Raw genomic sequence first — 9,781 nt, forward strand, 5'->3', positions numbered from 1 at the left:
CTGGATGTTTAACAGGGATTCCAGGGGCTTGTAACACAGTCATGGAAATGCAGAGCCAGTTAAAAATGTCAAAATGCAACATCATTCTCAAGTGTTTGCTGATGGCATGTAAGCTGCTGGACTCAGTGGTGTGTGCTTTGGGAGAGGGATGGCTTGGGGACTCCATAGGGCTTTGCAGCTCTAAACCTTTTGTTTGAGGGCACTTTGGGAGATAACTCGTGTTTGTTATCCTTCTTAGAGCATGTGTTGTTTTTTAAAAAGAACCCCATAAACTGGTGTTAGTGGAGCTCTGCATTGCTGTGCTTCCTATTGGTGGCAGAATGAACTTTCTGTGTCCCAATGCTGGCTGGTGATGCAGCAATGGAAGAAGGCATCTGGAAGAAGACACCCTCCTCCCAGCACGCTCCCTGTGGGCTTGCTCTCACACATGAGAAGTGATGAACACCCTGAAAATCTCTGGCAGTATCCCATTTGCTCTTGCAATAGGATTCTAGGAGCATATTTCTGTATTTATTTTCTATTTATTCAACACTGAGAGATTATATGAAGAAGCTGACAATTAGCAATGCAGAATATTTCTGTTTACTGATGAGTAAAGACAAGCAAAGCCACATGCAACTTGTAGAGTTCAGCAGTTGGATGCTTTTATTTGTCCTTTTCCTTTGATTTCTTTCTACCTACTGGAAGGTCTCGCTGCCTCTGGCAGGGGGTTGGAATTAGAAGAGCTTTAAGGTCACTTCCAACGCAAACCATTCTGTGATTGTATGTTTATTCTTCACTGTTTTCTACCACCTCTTATTATAAAGGCAGACAAGGAAAATTGTTTGGAAATCACCTGCCTGGATGGTTTCTCCATGGGAAAACACAATTGCTGCAAAGCAAACCCAAATGCTCCACTTCAGCTGGAGCTGACACTATGAGCAGCTTTCCTGTGTCCAGCTCCAGCTGAATTAGAAGTGCCTCTGTTCCAGAGGTGTGGGATCCTCTTGGAGTCAGGCTGGGCTCTCCATCTCTTTAATCAGCTCTGAGATGCTTTGAGTTACCTCCCTTCCCTGGGTGCTTCATCTGCATTCACACACATGCAGAGCTGGCCCTGTTGGGAAAGTGCCTCAATTCCATGTCCTTCTCACAGCACTGTTTATTTTCTTTATTTAATCTCTCTGAGTAAAGTTTTGGCTGTGTTCAGTATCAACAGCTCAGGCTCTAGTGACAAACACAGTGTCTCCAGGAGTGATGGCCCCCGTGTAGGGCAGGTGGGACTGTGCTGGCCACCAGTGGGCAAGGGGAGGGGGGGGCTCAGCTGTGCCAGGGAGTCCCTGCTGGACCCCAGTGGAGGGGCAGCCTGAGATGATGTTTTCCAGATGCAAAAGCAAAGTTCCCTCTTTTTTGTTCCTCCCCTCCTTGTTCTGCAAAGCTGGAGCATCCCTGTGGGTGTGGGATGTGCCCACCCTGAGGGAAGGGTCTTGGGGAACTGGGGCTATTCCATGGGGGCACCAGGGTGGAAGAGGATACACTGTGCTCTGGAGGGGATGCATGCCTGTACACCCTATGATAATGTCAGCCCTGTGACTGCCAACTCACTGCTGAGCCTGTCTCTTACCACAGAGTGTAGCAGCGGGAAGGGCTGGGAGCAAACACGGAATTTTTTATTGTCCTTTTGAATCAGATCTAGGACAAAATGTTCAAGATGTGGGCTGGAGCCTGGAGAATTCCCCTGTGCCAGGCCAGGCTGGGAGCTTGGGACAGGCAGAGGCACAGCATTCTGTTACTGGCCTCTTAACTATTCAAATCTCTATTTTTAAAGAAACCTCTGTGTTACATCCTGGCTTCACAAGATACTGCTGTTACTGTTCATGAAATGACGTGGACATGTGTGAGTGGCCCAAACCCGTTCCCAAAAACTGATTTTTACAGAGGCCTAGAACTGGAGCGTGGGTTACAGCAGTGGCGGGGTGAGTTTTTCAGAGCTTGTTTTTCAGGGTGGGTTTTTCCACTCACACCAAATGCCTGATGGGCCGGAGCTGGCTCTGTGGCAGCAGCCCTCGGCTCTTTGTCATGGTGATCAGCAATGCTTCGCTGTTGTCATGGTTGCGGGGTTACTACTGAAGCCAAAGAACTGCACAGCCCCTTTATTCATAGTTTCAGTGTATAAACTAATTAAGTCAACTGAAAGCAGCAGTCAACAGACTGCCTTGATTTTCTAATATGCGGGATCAGGTAGACTCGATTCCTGCCGTCCTCCAAAATATCCAGTCTGACTCCACTTCAGCTCCTTAGCTGAGTTTTGTACCTTAACACTGTCAGGAAAATCAACCCCCAAACATCAGAGGTTTATGTCCAAAAAGGAGCCAGAGGAATCCTTTTTCTTTATTCAAATAAAGGGAGAAGCCATGGGGCATTCCCCTGAGGTCTCTCAAATTTTTTGAGTATGCAGCCTCCTTTTTATCCTAATTTTCCAGCCGCATTTCCCTTCTCTCTTTCCCCATTGCCTGAGGTACTTGAGAGGTACAGACTTTCCAAAACATCTGATACCAGAGATTTTCCTCTAATGTACAACTCTCCCTTTTAATTTTTAACTCTTATGGAATTTAGGGTTTTCCCCCCATTGTTTCCTTCATCTTTCGATGTCTAATTTCATTTATCAGCAAACCTTAAAGTTTATTTGTAAAATATCTTTTTCCATTCATCAATCAGTGGAATCCTTCCCATTGTTTCTTTTATCTCTCAGTGCTAGTTTTATCTACCAGCAGACCCACAGCTTGTTTGTAAAGACAAATCCACTATTCCTCTCAACACCAAGCAAAGTTCACTGATCATTTAATTGTCCAGAAAGCTCCTTGCAAATTTGAAAAGGTCTGTGGAAAATGTCTTTTGAGCTGCTAAGATGAGGCGGAGAGCTAATGTGTTGCAGCTGTGCTGCACTCCTTATCACTGCTTTGCTCGGGGCAGGAACCCGGTCACTATGTTTAGTTTCGGAGTTTATGCATTGCTGGGTAAAAAAAGAAAATGGTGACAAAATGCCTGGGGGAGGATCTCAGCAAAGCACCTCACTCCTGCCCCACCACGGGAGGGTGCGAGGATGGAGAAGGACACCCCCGCAGCTGGCAGGCACAGTGTCCCCTCCGGCCAGGGGAAGGTTGGCTGTACAGTGACACACAGGCTCATTCTTTATTAAAACCTAATCTAAGCAGAGGCCCTGTGTGAGCCTGGGAGTGGTGGAAGGAGCCCCGCTGTCTGTGTGAGGCAGCAGCGGTGGCATCAGCGTCAGCCTCTGTCAGGGAAGGGTTTGGGAGATTTGGTGTCCTCACGTGTGTCCTGGTCACTGCTCAGCTCATGCCCAAAGTAAAACCAGACAGGGACCCTAAAAATTCTCTTAGCCCTGTCTGAGTGCTGCTGTGGTGTCTCCCAGGCTCGCTCTGGCACACAGCCCTTGGAGGGCAAACCCTCACCACCCTCCCAGGAAGGGGAGCAGCAATGGAGGAGATGCAGATGCCATTGGACCTTCTCAGGGTACAAAAGGAGCTGGAATTTGCACTCTTGTCCCACATGGAGCTGGAATTTATACTCTTGTCCTACATGGAGCTGTTGGATGTGGCCAGCACAGCGTCTGGGGGACATGTGCCCCTTCCAACTCTTTGTTGCTCCACAAACATGCAGCAATAATTACTTTGGTTGCTTTCTTAGTGAATATTTTTATCGTTAATCACATTTTGACAGAATATTTGTGGGGAGCAAATACAATGGATGCCCAAATATACCAAATCTATGAGTGGGAGATTATCTTCTCTAGCTCCAGCTCCAGCCTGGGGTTTTTTATGGTGCTGAATGCACCAGGTGGAGCTCGTGCCCCTCCAGATGCCACAGATATTCACTGCTGGCATTGTCCTGGTAGAGGAAGTGCAAAGTGCGTGAGATTTGGGACAGGGGCAGAGGGAGGGGTGGGGTAGTGCTGTGCCCTGCCCAGCTGAGCTCAGATCTTGCAAGAACTCGCTGCAATACCGCAGGGGCTAGAGATGGCAGGGTGTAAGGAAGGCAGTAGGGAATTGAATGCAGGGCAGGGACAGGGCAACCCAGCAACCACCACAGAGAATTTAACCAAAACTGAAGGAAGTGTTCCCAAAGGCTCTTTTATTTGCTAGTCAAAATCTGCTGGCATAAACTTTTTTTAAAAAGCAGTAATACTGTAGGAAAGTGATAGAGACAGGTCTGCAGAGGGAGGTGGCAGTGACTCTTTGCTGCTGAGGGACGCTGGCAGAGCTGAGCCCTTCCCTGCCAACGTGGGGTTTTGTGAATTCACCGCCCAGGACTCCTACCCTGGTACCTGACCACCTTCACTACAAGCTGAAAATAAGTAACTTTTACATGGGAGAATACTGTGTTTTAGCAAACTGCAGACCCATGTGATAAATGGATGTGATTCGTGCTGAATAAGTTGTACTTATATCAATAATTTGGGAAAATAATTGGAAAAGTATTTGTGATTAGTGTTATGAAGCAGATGGGTTTCTTCAAGAATACATGTGGAAAGCAGGATGCAAGAGCTGGATTCAGCCTTGGGAATGGAGGAAGGCAGGAACTGACTCCCAAACCAAAATCGGCATCAACTGAAATTAAAATGCAACTCCCAGAGCAGGATCGACCTTGAATATAATAAAACTGGGACCATTCCAGATAGGGAACCTAAAATAGTGGTCTTATCTATGAAATAATAAGGCTCAATTGGAAAATAATGCATCAAGCTCAATGTGCATGTGCAACCTGCCGGGTCATTCAGAGGACAGCAAGGAAGACCTTCGGTGTTCCTCCAAGAAGACACCCAAAGACACAAGAAGACTCCAGAGCAGCAATGGGAGCCATGCAGTAGAGTGATGTAGATGTTAAGAAACGAAAATAGGAGGAACTATTGATGAATATGTATTAGCATACAGTATAAAAGTTGTTCTTGGATCTTTTGTCCTTTGTACACGTGGCAGGGTGAGAAGCCCTCCCCGTACCCCAATCAGTTTCACTTATGCTTTATCCGAACCATTGCCAAATTAATCTTTGTAACCACTTCATTATATTTGATTGTATTATTATTATTTTATACCCAAATTAAAAATTGCTGCTAAATTTCAGTCCTGTGATTTATGAAATTGGACATATGGAACCCCATTCATAGCACCCCTTCTGGGCTCCCAGGTAAAGGGAGATACTCATTCCTGTAAATTAAGGATTTCATAAACATCAGTTTCTCTTTTTCAGCCCCACCAAAAAAAGCACAGCAAAAGATGACTATTGATAAATACCCTTAGGGATAAGTATCAGGCTGGAAGAATTCCATCAGCTAAAAGTTAACTCCTCCCTTTTAACAGGAATCAATTAGTCTTGAGTTAATGCAGGCTGGAAATTGGAATACAGTTAATTGTAAAGGGAGGATAAAAATACTGAAGTACCTTATGATTGCAGAAATAGTTTGAGAAGCTTGTGGAAGGATTGTGGAACTAAGTAAAAATTCCAGAAAGGAGAAAATGGCTTTTTGTTGTGAGTCCTGAGGGATTTGGTGGACTGCTGTAGTTGGGAACAGAAGGCACTTTTTGTTTTTCCCCTGCTAGACTCCTAGGGTTATCTGTGGGAGTAAGAAAAAAATCCTGTTGGTGGATTATCTAATTTATGGGCGTTGGGTTGTTTTTCTTTCCCATTGTCTCAAGCACTGAAGATCGGTCTCAGGCAGAACCAAGGTGCAAGTGAGATTTGCTAAGTGACATTAAAATCCTGGGATCTGGCTGGTGGTGCTGCCCAGTGTCCTCACAGTACAGGCAAGGTCAGGGCTGGGCAGAATTTGTCACTTGCAGACCTCAGCCTTGGCAGAGGGTGCCAAGAGCTGGTCCCAATGTCCTGCTGTGTACAGGGTCATGGGACACATCCCAAAGATCACCAGCATCTGCCACTGACCAGATGGGTGTCTGAGTGCCAGCACACCAGGAACCCACCCTGATGACTTCTCTGAGTCTGCATGTCACAGGCAGGAGACCAGACTCTTCTGCAGGGCATGGCGCTGCCATGCCTGGGGCAGGTAAGCAGAGACCCTTTGTGCCCACGACACCTCTTGCCCAGCTGCAGGCAGATGTTAGGGCCTCAGCTGTGTCACCCTGCTGTCCCTTCCCCTGCCCAAGGTCTGTGCAATCACCTGGCACTCAGTGCTAGGTGGAGAGCAGGTGTCCCTAACAGCTGACTGTCTAACCTGTGGCTGAGGGAGGTGGGACATGCTGGGCTCAGGTACCAAGGGACAGGTACTGGGTGTCAGGTGACAGCAGAGGATGTGGCGACTGTCCCCTCACTGTCTGGCTCCCTGCCTGGGCCCAACCTGCTTTGGCTCCTGCCAAGGCGTGGTTAAACACACTATGGGCAGTGCCTGCACACCCAGAGAACCCCAACAACTTACCTATTTGCTTTCTTTCTGCAACAGAGAAATAAAATCACAGATTGATATTTATTAAATATTGATATTTAAATATTTAAATATTGATATTTGTTTGAATATTGATATTGATTTAAATATTGGTATTTATTAAAATACATATATTTTTGGAATAAAATTCCGTGTAGCACTAGAGAGTGATGTGTTGTCCTGGGTTGTAAGATAAGCTTGTATTCTATTTGCCATCTGTTGAAGGCAAACCTGTTGGGCAGGTTTTGTTATCTTTTCCAAGAACCGGTTTTGCTCCTAAGAGGTAATGGTTTGTTAGTGGGCCATTGACTGATTCAATGCAGGGCTGGTAACATAACACCATCCTATTGTGAGATGTTCCACCCAGAGGGGGAAGCCAAGCACTCTTTTATTTTTGGGGACAGAGCAGCTCTTTACTTTGGGGGATTCCTGGAGAAGCAGCTCTCTTTGGCGGCACTCGCAGCGAAGCAGCCGGAGCGCGCTGAGGCGGCGGCGGCGGAGCTCGGAGGCAACCCCGGCGCAGAGGAAGACCGGCCCCACTGCCACCAGATCTTCAGAGGAAAAGTATACCCTTCTAAAGATCACCAATGCAGCTGCAATTCATCAACCACTGCAAGGGGAGCAATCGTCCCAGCAGGACTGCTACTGGCACCCCGAATCCTCAGGTTCTGGACTTTTTCACTGGTTTTGTTTGTACCGATTGCATTTGCCTTTTTTAAATTGTTGTCTAGTTTTCTCCTAGTAAAGAATTGTTACTCCCATTCCCGTATCTTTGCCTGAGAGCCTTTTGATTTAAAACTCCTAGTAATTCGGAGGGAGGGGGTTTACCTTCTCCATTGCACAGGAGGCTTTAGCCCTCCTTCGCAGATTCCTGTCTTGTCGAACCTAGACAGATTTTGGCGCCCAACGTGTGGCTCGAGGGCATTGAGAGGGAAAAAGGATTAACAGTTCTTAAGTAATTTGGGTTTTTTTTTGCGTGTAAAAACATCTTCAGCATCACCATGTGGTCTAGTTTACCTTGGTTTGGGTGGCATGTGACCGTAGCTATACTTTTCCCATTTGCAGACCCTTATCTAAAAATGGGTCCTATAACTAAGGCTACGGTGTCCATTATCAAGTTTGGCTTCTGGGTTAATTGGGTGAGGAATTCATGGATCTTTAATTTCCTCTGGAAGGCAGGTACATGGATTCATAGCTATCACACACTAACTGTATGTTTTTGGGGTTACTTTAATAACGGTACCTACTGCGAGGAAATAGCGCCTGGGCAAACTTTCTCCCAACCTTTTAACCATCTTTTTGGGTCTGCTCCACCAGTTCTCAAAGGGTTAAGATCCTTTATAAGTGCTAATGATACCATACAATGGGTGGTGTTGCTGATAGTCCTGTTATATTTAGCATTCAGAGATAAGGGAAGATTAACCTGGATAACTACCCTCACACCTACACCACAGACTCGAGATGCTGCTGCTCCAGAGCCTGACCCTGCCCCACAGCCGACCTCAGAAATGAACCGCCCAGATTGGGTGAGGGTTCTGGTTAAGGAGATACGAGAGATGCTGAAGGAGTGCATTTCCCCAGCTGGTGAGAAACCAGCCCTTTGCCTTGAGGAGGGACAGTCTAATAGTACAGCTGTGGAACCCACAAATGTTACAACTGTCCAGGTTCCAGCTGAACCACAAAGGCAGTCACAGCCAGCAGCAGTTGCCCCGGTAGAAACAAGGAAATCTAAGGTGAAAGCAGAGCACCCTGCAGATAGGGACAGGAATGGAGGAACCTCACAACCCACAGGGGAGCCAGAGATTGCTATCATCACCGAGTCCCTGACGTACAAAAATCTTCGTAATCTGCATAAAGACATTGTGCGACGAGGGCGTGAGGCTTATGCTACCTGGCTACTCCGGGTTTGGGATCTTATGGGTACAGGCGTGCAGCTGGACGGTGGTGAGGCAAGGAACTTGGGACCCTTGACCCAGGACTCGGGTATAAATCAGGTTTTTGTAAGGGAACCAGGGTCCCTTTCTCTCTGGGAGCAGCTCTTAATGAGTGTCAGGGAGAGGTTTGTCCACAGAGAGAGAATGCAGGAGCACCATCATAGAATGCACTGGAAGACCCTCGAGGAAGGGATCCAACAGCTGAGGGAAGTGGCAGTATTGGAGGTACTCTTTGGGAGGGATGGACGACACAATAATGACCCCGACAAGGTCAGGTGTACAGGACAAATGCTGTGGAGTCTGGCAAATCTGGGGCCATCTCAATACACCACCTTCATTGCAACAATCAATGCTGACGCTCACCGGGAGACAGTGGGTTCTGTTGCCAACAAACTTAGGAATTATGAGAGTATGATTAATGGCCCAATGCAGGCTCATATCTCAGCTGTGATTAAGGAGTTTAAAGAGGAGATGAGGGAGGAGATAAGGAAGGTTAATACAGCACCCGTGAGAGTCACAGGCCCCAGAATCAGCACCCAACAATCCCCAGCTAGAGAGAGAGGGTACACCCCAAGGGCTAATCTGTGGTTCTTCCTGCGTGACCATGGGGAAGACATGGGGAGGTGGGATGGGAAACCCACTTCTGTCCTGGCAGCACGGGTCCGTCAACTTAAGGAGGGAAACTCTAACTGGGGGAGTTCCACCAAAGTGAAGGTAGCCTCAACCTCCCGTGACCAAGCTTGTGGGTACGATCTGTCAGACCCCCTTGAAGGGACCTCTAGTATGTATGCCCAGGAAAGGAATGATAACCAGTGTTAGAGGGGCCCTGTCTCTAGCCAGGGAGAGGCACGGGAAAACCGGATCTTCTGGACAGTGTGGATCCGATGGCCTGGCACATCAGAGCCACAAAAATATGATGCTTTAGTTGATACTGGTGCACAGTGTACTCTGATACCATCGGGACATGTGGGGGCAGAGCCTGTTTCCATTGCTGGTGTGACAGGGGGATCACAACAATTGACTCAGGTGGAAGCTGAGGTGAGCCTGACTGGGAAGGAGTGGAAGAAACATCCTATAGTGACTGGCCCAGATGCTCCGTGTATCCTAGGCATAGACTTCCTCCGGAACGGATATTACAAAGACCCAAAGGGGCTCAGGTGGGCTTTTGGAATAGCCGCTGTAGAGGCAGAAGACATTAAGCAATTGAACACCTTGCCTGGACTGTCAGAAAACCCCTCTGCAGTAGGACTCCAAGGGTGGAAGAGCAACGAGTGCCAATTGCGACCTCGACAGTGCACCGCCGGCAGTATCGGACGGATCGAGATGCCGTGATCCCCATCCACAAAATGATTCAAGAGCTGGAGAGCCAAGGGGTGGTCAGCAAAACCCACTCACCCTTCAACAGCCCCATCTGGCC

Source organism: Lonchura striata, chromosome 12 (genome assembly GCF_046129695.1).
Source record: "Lonchura striata isolate bLonStr1 chromosome 12, bLonStr1.mat, whole genome shotgun sequence".
Classification (NCBI taxonomy): domain Eukaryota; kingdom Metazoa; phylum Chordata; class Aves; order Passeriformes; family Estrildidae; genus Lonchura; species Lonchura striata.